This window comes from Lampetra planeri, chromosome 14 (assembly GCF_965212315.1).
Source record: "Lampetra planeri chromosome 14, kcLamPlan1.2.h2, whole genome shotgun sequence".
NCBI classification, from domain to species: domain Eukaryota; kingdom Metazoa; phylum Chordata; class Hyperoartia; order Petromyzontiformes; family Petromyzontidae; genus Lampetra; species Lampetra planeri.
Window position 1 is genome coordinate 1,439,811 of NC_136120.1, and position 16,196 is coordinate 1,456,006.

The following is a 16,196-nucleotide window of genomic DNA, read 5'->3' on the forward strand; positions in this document are numbered from 1 at the left end:
CATGGCTGATGATGACGATGACGAATCTTGTCTCCCAGGAGCATAACCTTTCAACTAAAAGCTTGTGAGCTGAGCAAAGTCAGGGCAAGATGCATCTTGGGCCAGCCACTGACAAGGCTCACGCATTGTCTATTGAGTTATATTGAAAAATAAAGGAATCGTAGATGTGTGTTATACAGGATCAATAATTTGAATAATTTCTAAGGGCATGTTTTTTTGCATGATCCATAAAGTTCAGTGATGTGCTTCATATTAAAATTATTTCATAGCTTTTATTTGTGTTGAATTTATTTTTGGATTTCATCAATAAAGCACACACCGTTAAACTGATTGGAGTCAAACATTCTGATGTGGATGCTGCATGCTCCCTATTTGAAGTGTGTGACAACTGAAGCATTGTGAATGAGTAATCGTTGTTTATGAGGAATCGTAAACAATGATTTTTAATCCACTGCTATGTATGTATGTTGAACTTCTTTCGCAGCGTACGTAGCCAACCGTGCTAATCGGAGGTACGGGGAAAGGGAGAGGGCCACCCTATACCATGTCAGTCATGAGGGTTTGTTTCTAACATACTTCAATACATTGCTTTTTGCGGGTTGAAGAAGGCATCGCGCACATGTAACGTTCACTCGTCACTGACGTTAGCCGTGGCCGGGAATCAAAACACAGCCTGCCCGATTCATAACGCAGCACGCTAACCACTTCATCATCACACCAAGGGTTATCATTTGCGAGGATTTCTATATTTTTTGATTCACGGTACATATTTTTTTTTCGGTACAAGTCATTACTTGTTAGTTTTATATAAGACAATATTACGTCATCTCTTAAGCTCCTGCATAGTTTAGATTTTAACAGCTTTATTCATATGAGGCTGCGGCGACATGCATATGGATTGCATGCCCTTATCATTAAGTCTCATACAAATGCAATTAATATTGCATTCACTTCTCTGTATGTATAATTAAAATCCACTTGTGAGATCAACACTTCAGCTCCAGTATTTTTCCAGATCACAGGGCATTAAATAAAAAAGCAGAAACGTGTTTGCATACAGCAAATATAGAGGGAATGTCTAAATCTATTGCATTTTTGTATCCACATTTAATGGTGTCAAAAGGGTAAAACCGTGCGAATTCATTGGCGCATCTTCAGGGCATGTCACATGTTATGTTTGTTCCAATAAACATTGTCATCACAAAAAGACCACCAACAGACCTCCACCACCATTAAAAAGCATCAATAAAAATGTATAAACCACAAGAAACCCCATCATCACACTCGGGCAATAGTGCAGGCCAGAAAAACATACGTTCCAAACAGACCAGAAAACCATAAGTTTCAAACAACACACCGAAACGTGCAAAAAAGCACGGAGCCTTTGTGCATTATGAAAAAAAAAGATCAACAGTTTATGAAGAACTGCATTGTGGTTCTGAAGAACTGCATTTATAACAAACAAACAAATTTCAGCAAATGTCACCTACTGACAGGCATCAATGAGACAGGGATAGCCGCAAAACTGGTCCACAGTCTAACTCCAGATTTGAAGCTTTCGTGACTGCAAGGAATCATCTTCTTAGGTTTTTTCGGTAAAGTCACGTAGAAAGTAAAATAAAATAAAAACAAAAATCACGACGTTTCGGAGGCAACACAAGTCTCCGTCATCAGGTGGGACCGTCACAGCCAGATTAGCTGTATCAAGTGCTAATCTGGTTGTGACGGTCCCACCTGATGACGGAGACTTGTGTTGCCTCCGAAACGTCGTGATTTTTGTTTTTATTTTATTTTACTTTCTACGTGACTTTACCGAAAAAACCTAAGAAGAAGTCTAACTCCAGCCTGTCAGTCATTTACATTTGCTCAAATATGTTTTTATGGTGATCTATGGTAAGAGGACAACAATGCATTTCTTTGGGAGTTGTTATTTTGATTTTTTGCATAATGCACAACAGCTGAACGATTTGTACATGTTGAAAAGCAGTCGCTTTCAAGTAAAAATGTGCCACTTTCAAATGGGCCAATGCTAGCCTAAGGCAGTAAAATGAAGGAGCAATTGAGTCAGGTGTTTTTTTTTTATCCCGTTCTTTAAACACGCTATGCTTTTCTAAGCAAATTACAAGGTTTACAATCGCAGAGAAGGGGTGGTCATTGCCAGCGGCATTTCTCCATCTCGTGACATTCGGTTGGGTCTAACATCACCCATCACCAGCGTGCAGGCTATCAGAAATGCTGCTGTAATTCTTATTGCGTGTAATAATTGACTGTTTTGTAATCCACTTCAAATTAGCGAAGGACACACGAATATGTGTACGAGTATTAAAATATTTAGCTATAATTGTAATTACTACCAATTGATATATGTTTTTTCAGTTGGAAAAGTAAGTGCAGATTGGGCAAGCGACATTGCTAAACGGAATGATAGCCGATGGAAGCAGACCGGTGGCAGTACTGCAGCCAAATCAGATAAAGTGTCCAAGAATATAAGCGCCCTGGAGATGGAGCGATCGGATCAGTTCGTGTGCATGCAATGAGATGGGTGGCAGGAGCACTGGATCGCCTTGTCAGGGGTCCTTCATTTTGATTATTTTTCTATCTACGTGGCTTTACCGAAAGACCCAAAGAGGATGGCTGATGATGCTCACAAACAATCTTCACACTATTGAGGCATTAGCTGCTACTCACTGCACACTCAAACGCTCACCACTGCTTAGTCAACGTTCACCAAAAGACATGTATAGACCCATTTTCCCTTAGCTGAATGAAAATGAACACGAACCAGTGAGAATGCATTCATCATTTCTAAAGCAAACAATCTGCATACATCTTCAAGTTCGCAGCCCATATAACCCCATGCGACTCTGCCAAAAATACAAAGAGGGCATGAGTGAGGACATCCTCCACGGAGCTCAATGACAAAATACAAACCTCGACGTCAAATTGTCTGATGTCATTTTCAAACAGGCCCTCATCCTCCTTCAGGACAAACTGCACTCCATTGGTGCTAAATACCTCATGTCTATGGGACTACCAACGCCCTACACGGACAACCTGCATGCCCTTGCTCAAGAGATCCTACGTTAAATATGCTATTATGCTTGACAGCTTCGTATACTTATTTAGGCAAATTAACCAAAGCTCATGCATGCACAAATTGAAGCCTACACGAAAATATTGAAACACATTGAGACTACAAATGGAGTCTTTTTTCCCTTGATTCACCTGGCAGTACTGGGAAGACCTTTCTTTTCGAACTGCTACTCGCTAACGCTCGCCAGAGAGAGAAAATTGCTCTTGCTGTGGCATCATCGGGGATTGCTGTGTCAGTTGATGTGTGTGTGTCAGTCGATGTGTGTGTGTTTGAGTCCATATGTGTGTGCGTTTAAGTCCATGTGTGTGTGTAAGTCCATGTGTGTCTGTGTATTTTTTTGCCTGGGCAATGCCAGATGTGTGCGTGTCAGTCCATGTGTGTGTCAGTCGCTGTGTGTGTGTTAGTCGATGTGTGTGCATGGCTCCATGTGAGTGTAAGTCACTGTGTGTGTGTCTATGTGTGCCAGTCGATGTGTGTGTGACTCCATATGTGTGTGTGTTAGTCCATGTGTGTGTGTGTAAGTCAATGTGTGTGTGTGTGTGAGTCGATATTTGCGTGTGAAACTTCATGTGTGTGTATCTAAAGTCCATGTCTGTGTGTCCATATGTGTATGTAGGCCAATGTGTGTGTGAGTTTATGTATGTGCGTGAGTCCATGTGTGTGTGTATAAGTCGATGTGTGTCCGTGGGTCCGTGTGTGTGTAAGTCCATGTGTGTGTCTCTTAGTTGATATGTGTGTGTGTAAGTCCATATGTGTGCTTAGGTCGATGTGTGTGTGAGAGTCTACGTATGTGTGTGTGTCGGTCGATATCTGTGTGTGTCTCAGTCGCTTTGTGTGTATTAGTCGATGTGTGTGTGTGTTAGTCGATGTGTGTGGATGGCTCCATGTCAGTGTGTAAGTCACTGTGTGTGTGTGTGTGTCTGTGTGTCAGTCTGTCGCTCCACACGAAGCTTCAGGCCTTCTCGGCCACGGTCATTCCCTCCCTTCTCTACGCTTGCGAAACGTGGACCCCCCTAGTGGAGCATCTTCGCCGTTGGAAACATTTAGGCTGGCCTGCCTACAATCCATCCTGGGTTTAACCAGGCTGGATTGTGTGAGGAGCTCACAAGTCCTTAAAAGATCTGGGCAAAGTCCCATCAGTGAGCTCCTCCGGCAGGCAAGGCTGCATTGGCTGGGTCATGTAGCCCGCATGCCCAGCCACCGCATGCCTAAACAGCTTTTGTTCGGCCGGATTGAGGGGGCTAAACGGGCGCAGCATGGGCTAGAGAAGAGATGGAGTGATGTGGTACAGGAGGACGTGGAGCTGAGTGGACTTGCCGATGACTGGTACCAGCGGTGTCAAGATCGGCCTCAATGGAGGAGGCTCGTGAAGGACGCTACTGGGCAGTTGGAGGCAGTCGCCCTCCAACAACAACGGAGGGCGGAGGAGCGACGCTCACAACAACGAGCGGAGCGCCGGGTGGCTAAAGCACAGCAAGTTGGTACAGTAGGGGGCACAGGTGGTGCATCAGCCAGTCATCTCGGTCATCTCGGTCAGTCGACCCGTGGCACATGGGTCTGCCCCGTGACCTCCTGCCAGCGGGCGTTCGACACGTGGCCTCAAGGTGCACATGGCCTGGCACAAGCGTCGTGGTGACGTCACCGCCACTTAGTGGCGAATGGCGGTTGTTGTTGTTGTGTGTCAGTCGATCTGTGTGTGTGTACATCGATGTGTATGTGTATGTGAGTCCATATGTGTGTGTAAGCCTATGTGTGTGTCTTCGTAAATATGTGCTTAGGTCGATGTGTGTGTGATAGTCTACGTATGTGTGTGTAAGTCGATGTCTTTGTGTGTGTGGGTCAATGTCTGTGTGTGTCGGTCGATGTGTGTGTCTGTCTTTTTCGCCCGGGCAACGCCGGGTACTTACCGCTAGTGGGCTTTAAATTCAAACATATCAGGTGCCACGGTATTCCAGGAATTTGTGGGTTCGATCCCAACCCAGACGCTTGTACATTTGGAGTTTACATGTTTTTCCCATGGTTGCATGGATTTGTCTCCAGGTCTTTCGGTTTTTCCCTCCATATTTAGAAACATGCATCTGGAATATTTGGCTGTTATTCATTTCCACATAAGCCACTTCGTTTGGGCTCTCATTTGTGTACCAGGTCACTACTGCAAACGCGCTATATTAGCTTCGTGGGCCTTAAATTGTAAAATGAAAAAAGTTTAGTTTCAGTATCATTGTTACGTGGTTTTAAAACAAATTAATTTCCGTTTTCATTTTGAGTGTTGTATTGCAAGCGTAGAGCTACAGTAATTGGTAAATTAAAGTCATGCCGTAACACGATACATCTGTGTCCAGAGACGAGTGCTGCATTTATAACAGCTCTTTGTCTTGAGACACGAGCGTAGTTGCAGAGATAAGGCTTTGGTCTCTGTAAAATGTACTAGCTTAACATGATGATTGACGTATTATCATTCAATTATGCATTTTCTTTGGGTCTTTCGGTAAAGCCACGTAGATAGATCAAATACAAAATTATAAAAAAGCTTTAAGTCAAGATTTAAATTATGCATGTGGAGTGTTTTTATTTCACGCAGACAACTTATTTTTCTCCTGTGTCACTTTTTATTGAACAGAACTCCTCGCGTTCAACACCCCGTGACTCCGTCGCAACTCTCCCGCTTGCTCTGCTCGCCCACTTCGCTCATTTCGCTCTCTCTCAGCCTCTTCACTGCTAGCCTGTTACCGTACACTCTGCTGGCCTCTCCAATGCTAGCCTGTTATCTCACTCTCCTAGCCTCGCCACTGCTTGCCTGCTCTCTTTCCTAGCCTCTCTACTGCTAGCCTGCCTGCCTGCCACGCTTCGCTCGCTTCGCTCTCTCCACTGCTGGCCTACCACTACACACTCTGGTAGCTTCCCACTGTACACACTGCTAGCCTCTCCACGGCTAGCCTCTACACTGCTAGCCTTCCGCTATATGCTCTGCTAGCTTCTCTACTGCTAGCCTTCCACTATACGCTCTGCTAACTGCTCCACTGCTAGCTATACTCTCTGCTAGCTTCTTACACTCAGGATTCCGCTAGCTTGTCTACTGCAAGCCTGTTCTACCCTCGTCTCTCCAACTAGGCCTCGGCAAGGTAAGGTAAATTACCTTTCTTACCGGGTAAAAGGGTAAAGGTTTCGACATGCCAAGGGGTAAGGTAAAGGGCAGGGTAAAGGTAGCTCAGAAGAATTGCCCGGTAGGGTAAAGGTAGCACGAATAATTACCCGGTAAATACTGTGCCTTGTTTACCGCTAAAAGCTCAGTGGCGCAGTCCGTGGCCTCAATTTTAAATTGCGATAATTGATGTCGGACCAGATGGAGACGGTCCACGTTCTTGAGGTAGAGGTACTAGAGGACGAGGTCGAGGATGCCAGCAACGACATTTTTGGGGTTGCTGCGAACAGCAATCGAAAGAGGCAGCGGCATGCGTTCCCGTGGGAGCACACGCACGATTGGATGGAGGGTGATCCCAATGTACAGCGTGCACTGCCGCAAGTAGTTTATACACCCACACGAACGCGTCGGGGTGGAAAGCCCACCTCAAGAAGCACAACGTGCTCGCCCCAGGCAGCGAGGTCGGGACGTCGGCGTCGGCTGCCTGAAGGTTCCGTCTAACTGGGCCGGAGCGGCGCAGGATCTTATTGCCTGTTGTTCGTCTGAGGACGATGGCAATGACGAACTTGATCAGGTTGTTGATGAGATCGCCATCGACCAAGACGACTGGAACTAGGAGGTTATGGAGGACGGTGTCGTCGACAGCCTCAACACCCAATTAGAGAGTATTCTATATGAATAAAGCGCTCTACCTAGCAGTTATCGTTATAAACCTTTTTCATGTGTTGTACCCCAGTAATTTCCCTGTAATCGGGTAATTTGTATGGGGTAAGGGTAAAAGTTAGGGTAAATGTAGGCTCGTTGCTTTTTACCTTTTACCTTTTACCTTACCTGCTAAAGGGTAAAAGGTAGGGTAGAGCGATTGTATTGTGGTAAGGTAAAAGGTAAGGTAAAGGTAGTCTTGTTTTTTTTACCGTTTAATTTCTACCTTACCTTGCCGAGGGCTATCTCCAACCTCGCTCTTGACTCCAGTGGGGGTTAAGCCATCACCGCTGGACAGGGCGAGAGGGGCCTTGGACTTCTCTCGTCTTTCCTCCTTACTCCGACCAACTCAACTCCCTCTCTCTCACGCTCCCGTATTTATCCCCCTCCTCATTCTCTCCTCGTTAATGAAGCTGGCGACGTCCCCATGACTTCCGCCGCTATCACCTCAAACTCCCGCCAACCTGGCGCCTGTTCCGTGCCGCCTGCATTTGCAGCCAGCCAATCACCGCTATGCATCCTAATTGGCCGCCTGCATTTGCAGCCAGCCAATCACCGCCATGCATCTTACTTGACCGTCTCCTTTCCGTTGCTCCCTCTCGCCGCACCTGTTTCGTCCCGATGCGACCTCACTGTCTGCAACTCGCACGTGCGTGCACACAGCTCGTAAATGCACGCGAGCGTTATTCCACTACACTTGCATAGAGGAAATTAATTTCATCATTTGTAAGCTGCATTTTTAACAGATGACATCCGCCTAGGTCACTGTGAGTAGTTCAAAGCTAAAATATTAATGCAGGCATGGTACTTGATAATCTGGGGTAATTAACATTTCAAATTGCCACTTAATATTGAAATGTGCAATTTCACATTGCTGGGTTTTGACTATTAACACAGAAACAGCATTTGTATCAGTAGTATGGGTTGTTTAAACTACTGTACCTTGTTTATAATGATAAAACTACACATGGCTAGTTGAACACGTACGTTTTCGTGACCAATATTATCCATAATAGAAGTTTTTTTGGGTTAGATTGCGTAAATATAAATGTGTCGTTAAACCCGCCACCACCCGACACTGCTAATTAGTAAGGTTCGTCACGTAAACAAAACATGCCAATTCGTTACGAGTTCAGCCCACCAGTGTGTTAGACAGTAAACCCACAACATTTACAATTCGAGTACGACGTTTTGCCGGTAATTACAACCAGCATCATCAAGGCTACATCCAGATTTGTGGAGAAATCCTCCTGTTTCGGTCACATGGTTGTATACATTACATACATCGTTCTGACCAAGACATTAGCGATCAAAGGTACATCATTTCCTTGTGCTTTATAGGACTTGAAACAATGATTTCCTGAGACTGTAAATTATTAAGCATCATTTGCAATATATTTATTTGTGCAATTGCAATGCAAATATAATCCACGTGAAATTTCAATGCACTGCAATTGTAACGCATCACTAACACCACAGTAATTTTGTAGGTCACGTGTGGAGGGTTAAGGTGTGGGTACTCTCACCTCTTCCAAAGATGTCTGGCCAGAGTGGAAGAGTAGGCCAAGTACCCCCTAGAAAGGCTCTCTGAAAGTCTCTCCAGTGGAGGCCCTTCTGTCATGTTGGTGAGCCAGGTCACTCCGTATTTCTACTCCAATCGAATTTTTATCATCATTCTTTTGTTACATTTACTGTGGGAGCTACCCTGAAGCTTAACAAAAAAAAATACCGAAGACCGGGCCTCATGTACTCGTTATTTCACATTCAACCTCTGCTGAAGACGTAAAGCTCTGTAATATGTCCCTGCATTAAACGTGAAAAATATTAACAAAAAATTGTTTGTTATTGTGGCAATTCCACAATCTTAACATTTTTGCTGAACATCTCATTATCACAATGTTTTAATCGTCTGGAATATGTTTGCATGATATCACTCCCCACATGCTTTACAGAAGAAGAAAATCAGTGGAAGCTTGATATAAGCACACCTTATATAAAAAGTTATGTTTTAAGCAACACATGCTTACCTTCCACTTGTGCGGGGGATGGGTATGTGTGCTTATATCCAGATTCTCCTGCAAAGACATTAGAAATGGAGTTGCATGTGGTTTATTCATGTTACATGTGTTACATCTTACGAAATATTTCACCCTTCAGTCACAGATGTGCCCTTGAAATAACTGCCACAGTTTAAATTACTCAGAAGTCTTATAATTAACCAGCAATCCATCGCTAAAGATAGACATGCGTATGATATTTTCCATCTGCTAAATCTATGGTCTTTTTGTAACCGGTTTAATTGTGGCAGCGCCTTCGGGATGACTGGCGTTGTGGAGTGGTCTGAGGATATCCCTACGGGATAGTATAGATTGGTTCTATGCTTGTGTGCTAAGGGCTAGCGCTAAAGCTGTGGAAATGCAATTGAGGCCAATGGGTGGCAATGAGGTTGGGGATTGGGAAGTGTCCTCTAGCTCTCATTGTAAAATCTTACCACTGCTCATTTTCAACGGCTTCAACGACGCATTTGTGTTGAGGATCATAGTCATCTGGCTAAACGCATTGCGGCAACAACAGCCACCCCCGATGAGTGTTGAAATATAAGCGGTATTTCAAGAGCAATATTTCAAGAGCAGTGAGGCATAACTATTTTACGCGTACAGTGTTAGTAAAAATAGAGTGAGCGTCCGACCTGGTAAACGCTTTTTGTTGTCGAAGTGAGGTTATTTGGGCTTACGATGCTGCTACTTTTTCTCTGCAGCCATTGCACCACCATCTGCTAAATGATCCGTAAAATTGCAAATTGATCGAGAAGAAACTCGCTATCGGGGAAGCTCTACGTTTAATTATGAGAAGCGCGGTTTCCCTGCAATGGCGTCATTTCTTTAACGCAACCATTATTGTTGCTGGTGGTATGAATGGCTGCATGTGTCTACATCATTCATCTTGACAATCAGCATTGTATTTATAATGCAGTACACATGTAACAGAAGCGGTGGGGCGATGTGTGGCCGTAGTGGTTCACGCAATGCGTTGTGAACTCCGGCGGTAGATAAGTTGACATCTAAGGTGGTGCAGCGCGCCTGGAATCCAGCGCTGGTGGTTCACAATACCCTGGCTCGCCAGGAGATGGCAGTGCAGCGAGTGGATACGTCTCCATCCGTTTCCATCTGTATGGCGATATGGTGTCGCCCGGTTGCGTGCTCGTGCGTTTTTTCCTAGTGCTCTAGTTTCCTACCACACGTATAAACCACTCGTCATTGATTGGCAGAAAGGCTCCGATTAATTGGCTTTCATAGATAAATAAGTACATTAGTATTACTATTTATAAGTAAATGCTGCTCATTGCTGGTTCAATTAGAATGTTCTCGAGCTGTAACCGTTGCAAACGTTGTCTCAGTGTGTTTTAGCAAATTGTAAAAGTGATAATACTTCATAAATATACCCCTCTCACTAATCTTAGTGTGGCTACTATGTAATATTTGATATTTAGTGCATGTTTAGTGCCCAGTATACATGTAAATGCTGTTTGTATAATGGTAGGTCAAACGTATTAATGAACCTTCAGCAGTCTGCTGTAATCTTTCTAATTGCAAGGCCTACTTTTTTTATCTTTGCTGCTTTAACTTTGAGTAATTTCAAACCGTACGGTACGATACCTTTTAACGTTTGGAAACTCTATAGCAGATAAAATAAAGAAACCTGTTCATGTAAGGATATTGATTTCTCAGTCTTCTGCCAGAAAATTGAGCCCAGTGATCATTAGAAACATGATGTACCCTTTAACTTTCATAAATAATTAACGTGCGTTTGTCCAGGTGGTATTTGATCATACTGGTATTTCTGCTGAGACTGAGCTTAGGTTTCGAAAACACTGCCAGATTAGTTTAACATGTGGTAGGCTTTGGCGACCAATATCATCCATAATATAGGTATTTTTCGGTTAGATAGCGTAAATATAAATGTTTGGATAAATCCGCCACCACCCGACACAGCCAATTAATAAGGTTTGTCATGTAAACGAAACATTACAATTCGTTACTAGTGTCAGGGATCTGCAAGCCATCTTCACGCACTCGCACCACGCAGACATGAAATCTCCGCACTCAACATAGCACGCACCAATCAAACGCACAGGAATACACTCGACGGGGGTCAAGGGTCAAAGGGCACTGACGTCACACGGACCCAACGTGCGAGGCGAGGATGTGTATTGGGAACGAGGGCGGAGATCGAGGGTTTAAAAGGGGCTGCGAGACGCATGTTCGGGGTTGGTTTTAGGAACGAGTGTGGCTGTGGGTTGAAGAATAAACCAGTGCGTAAACTAGTCTCCGACTCTTCACTAGTAACGAATTGAAATGTTTTGGAAGAGCAGGCTAAAGTTCCCTCTGGATGGGGCTCTCTAGCGCTCCCTATAGCAGATGCCTTTCAGTCAGTACTGTAGTTACATGAGCAAGAGTTTTCAGTATGTAATGATATGAGACGCGTGTTGTATGTACACCTCTGCGGGTTTTTTTATGAGCAGTGTTGTCTTCTGTGAAATTAAGGTTGGGGCGCCCAGAATCTGACCTGTAACCACGTCACCCTGAATTCATCTGATCTCGTCAGTCTCAGAAGTTGAGCAGGGTTCATCCTAGCCAGTGCTTGGATGAGTGAATACCAGGGCTGTAGGTGTGGGGCATCTGAACAAACTAAACACAAAAAGCAGTTCTAAGGATATGAGTTTTAAATCTAGATGTTAAATTGCATAGCGTGCAATACAGTGACGGTCTTTGTTCGATAACTAGGCAAAAGCTGCTGCAAGGGTGACCGGAGTTTGTGTAATGGTTTATGCTCATTGACGAGATCAGCAGTAATCGAGCCTCGTCAATACTATGCTACATGCCACCGTATTGGCAATGTCACTCCTAAATAGTGACCGAATGTGTCGCAGAGCCCCGATATGAAAATTGCAGGACCTGGCTATATTTGGCAGATGGTGATCAAACGGCATGTTCTGGTCGAGTATGGTGCTTGGGCCCTTCAGATGAGTAGAGAACTGAGTCCTGGAATCTGCGACCGTCACACCTGATCCTCACACGAAGCATCCCACTGCAAGATCCTCTTAAAAACGTTACTTGAGGGAAGAAATTACATTCTTCTTACTGCATTACAGGATAACACATTGTAAGACATACACCGTTTCATTGAAAATGTAATTGGACCCCCTTCTATTCATAGCTCAATCAAGAGGGGGCCCTTTAAAACAATCCAATTGTAATTTAACATAACTAGCGCTATGTAAATGCAGCTTCGGCAATGTAGTGTTACCTTTGCACTGCATGAGAGAGAAACAATTCGTTCATTTTCATTATTAAGTCGCATACAAAGACAGAGCTTCATCCCATCTCGGGGAACTTGGTACCAAGCGTCAAATCAGAGGCACGGCTGTCATCCAATTATTTTGAGCGCTTTATTTACAGCACCGAGGGTAACGGCGCTCACTTGGGCCTCGGTGGACTTTCAGTGACGGATGGAAAAGGGGCAGCCTCCGTAGCATAGTAATCAATGGTGAACACCTCAAGGTTGTGTAATGTATTAACGACGAGGTTTTATTTTACATTGTCACACACATTATTGTTTTTCCTCCCGTGCTTTAATTTGTTCTCGTAACATCGCTATTGTATGTTTCCAGCCATTTTAAATCCACCAAGAGATGAAGGCCTTCCACAAGGCATGTCATATAATGGATTTATATTTTTTAGTTTTGACCATACTTCATCACGCTGGTCGGTGAAGTGGGAGAGGGCAGGATAGGTTCTGATGTTACTCGCCACTGACATCAGCCGTGACGAGGAATCAAACTCGGGTCACCGGGTTTATATTATACGAAACAATCTATCTTTTTTTACCAGGTTGTGGCCACTGAACTATATAGCTCCTTTTTAGAAGTGACCTGGCCACAAATAATAGCTCAACGAAGTTGCTATTGAAGTGGCAATTTATAGCAGCGAAAATTCTCTAAATGCATGTTTCTAAATGTGAAGGGAAAAACGGCGACCATGGAGAGTGAGAAAATGCTCAATCAAAATACAGTATACAGCAGACGTCAGGGTCGGGAACGAAGCCACGACCTTCCGCATAACAGACGAGGTAGTTCACATCTCGCCACCGTGGCGCCTGATATGGCGGTGCATTAACCGCCATACCACCGCTTCTCACTCTACTACAGTATACTATGCATCACTTTTCAAAGGGGATATGGGTTGTTGGCGGTGCTCTATTCTGACCTGATGCCACGTGTTGTGAGCTGCAGAGAGTTGGTGATTGACATAGCCACTGCGAAATACAACGGGGAGGAAAGAGATTGCCGGTGATGAAGCACAGACACAGAGACAGGCAGTCCCATCACTTATGACCCGGGTGAGAGCCCATTGAGACCAAAAGTATATTTTTCAAAGGAGGCTGAAATAAATAAATAACAGCATACAAAACAACAGCAAAAAGAAACACAAACCCAAAAAACTAAATTATTTACATGGCAACGAATACGTACTTACTGTACATTGCTCGTGACAGCAGTTTAAGATGTTTAATGCGCTATGCATTTATACTGATGTCATAGAAATGAAAAAAGATATCTTATTTCTTTACATGTATAATTTGCATCACATTTCTAAAATACCACTTTGTTTATGTATTGAGAAAGAACGACAACAAAACTAACCGAATTAAAAATAAACCTACGTTTGTTATTGCTGTTTTGAGGCCATCCTGAATTAATGTACAAAGCCTCCAATTAAAAGGAGCAATATGCTTGCGTGTAATAAGAAACCAATATTCTTTTTTATGAGACTCTCATAAGTATTGTATAAAATCTTATATGAATTTCGCATTCCTAGGGGGGGGGTCTTGTATTTTTTTTATATATTTGTATATACAATAAATGTAAGTCATTTGGTACAGAGCCACATGGACCCAAGTCCACATCGTAACATTTTACAATAATTACTCTATTAAATGGTTGTCAGAATTGTGCCAAAGTCACTTAAAAGCGACGTTTGCCCAACACGCACGCAATCCCGCAGCCTTCAGGCCATTAGTGTCCCGCTGACGGCAGGCAGCTCATCGGCCACGGTCCCCTTCTTGCCCTTCGCCACCTCAAGGGGCGACCCGGGACTGGAGTCGGCTCCTGGAACATGAGTGGCAGCGACGTGCGAAGCGACCTCAGAGAGGAACGCCTACCGCGCGAGTCGGGCGAATCGCCCCTCGTGACAGCAAGAGATTATTGCGGCTTTGGGTAAAAATTGACGTTTGCAACTTTTTTGTGAAGTTAATTCTCGAGTGAAGCCAAGCTGCAGACGACCTTCCGTCTCAAATCAACATTTTCAGCAGAGAGTTAACGTTAGAACTGGCTCAGCGGTAGAGCGGGCAGGCTCGCATTCAGAAGGTTGCGAGTTCAAATCCTGCTGGGAGGTTCACCCAGCCCATCATTCCTCCGGGGTCGATACAATGAGTAACCATTAGTCCACAGTGGTTGTCCTCCGATAGACCCCACCTCAGCAATGTGGATTTCAACCACTAGCTCAGGGTAGAAAACAGCGGAAGAGCAAATTTAAGCAGCAAATCTATTTGACTAATGTTCTGAAAAACAGTTGTAAGCATTTGATGAAGTATTACAGTTATCGGAAATCCTGTGCGCATGTAATAAGATACTTGCTGTTATGACCGCATGTTGCATCTGAATGAAACATGTGCAGATGTCATCTATATGTCAGCTTCTAGAGGGTAAAGTGCTGATTAGGTTGTGATTTATTTAACAATGTATTTCTTAAATTACAAAACATGAGCCGATGTTTTTTTCCACTCGTTTATTTCCATTACATAATGTACACTGCACTTTGATCATGTAATTTGTCATTAATGAAACAAAAAAGAAGAACATGATAAATAGATATGTATTCTTTTGGCATAAATGTGTAATAAAGGACTCTGAGCCGATGTTGTTTTCCGTGTCCTTTATTGGGTTCTTGCTCGCACCCCGCGATGTCTCCGCTCCGACCCGCACCTTCTCCGCCTCGTGCCTCCGCACGTCGCCTGAGTCCTCCGCTCCCGCTCTCTCTCTCTGCAGCCACCTCGCTGCTCGTGTGCTCCGCACACTCAGCAGCCACTCTGCTGCTCCGTGTGCTCCCGCACACTCTGCAGACACCCCCGCTGCTCCACGAACACCGCTGGCCGACGGTGCCATGACTCCTGCCTCGTGACAATCGCGCCACTCCTCGCCAGCACTCCGCGTGGCCTCTCCCTTCTCTATTCTGTCTCTACTCCCGATCCCCTTCCGGTTCTCCCCTTATATCCTCCCTCTCACGTGACCCTGACTCCTCCTCCTCCGCACGTGACCTTGACTCCGCCCACACTCACGTGACCCTGTCCTTGCTCGCATGACATGACCCTCCCCTGTGTAGAAAACCCCAGCCGTCCCCGGCTGCAACAGAGAAAAATAATGCGAGCAAAAGTCCAGCAACAGACATAACAAGACAACGGAGATTATAACAACAACAACAACACAACAACAACAACAATAAATAGCACAATTAACGAAAAGAAAGGGACTTGGAACGCGTGCGGGTCGCCGGCCCGTCCTGAACAGGGGGCGGCCCCCACATAGACCGTAACCGCGACAGGATTTTAGGAGTGGCGGGATCGGAACCGCCCGCCGCTGTTGGAGTCCCGCCAATGTCAGAGTCCCGTACCCCCGGGAGACCCGTCGCCGGGGTCTCCAGCAAATGCGTCCGCGGCGGGGTTGGAGGGGCGGCGGGGCCAAGTGTCCCCATCGCCGTGGTAGGCCCACCCGGAGCAGAACTCACCGTCTCCGTCCATATTACGGCTGGTCCGTCTGTCGTGGGTGGTCCTTCCCTGTCGCGTCCGTGACCGAGGCCTCCTGCTGGGGCGGCTGTCGAACGCGAGCCCAGCATTCCCTGGCAAAGTGGCCTTTACGGCCGCAGCGGAAACATGCCAGATTGGCTCGCCGTGCAGCACCCCCTCTGTCTTGTCGCTCCCGCGCCGGCGGCCCTGGTCGCAACCCCGCTCCCCCCCAAGTCGGCCACTGGGTCGATGCCGCCGTCAGCTCCTCAGGACCCCTCTCGTCCCGAACGTAGACGGATTCCTTCGGGACCCCTCCTGTTGCACCGCCGTCGACTGTGGGGCTCCTTGTCCACGCCGTCACCTGTTTCTACCGGCGAAGATTGAATTGGGCATCCAGGCACTTGGCCGCCGTCCGGG

The 16,196-nt window shown here is 45.4% G+C and overlaps 1 long non-coding RNA gene across 1 annotated transcript in view; it reads right to left on the minus strand.

Moving 5' to 3' along the window:
- The window catches only part of LOC144722280 (uncharacterized), a 34,894-nt gene extending 21,638 nt beyond the window's left edge, over positions 1-13,256 (minus strand). The window contains exons 1-3 of the long non-coding RNA XR_013586024.1: positions 13,205-13,256; positions 11,894-12,002; positions 8,966-9,013 (exon numbers count right to left, since the gene is read on the minus strand). This is a non-coding gene — a long non-coding RNA (uncharacterized LOC144722280). The remainder of the gene's footprint in view (positions 1-8,965; positions 9,014-11,893; positions 12,003-13,204) is intronic.
- Between the last annotated feature and the right edge of the window lie 2,940 nt (positions 13,257-16,196).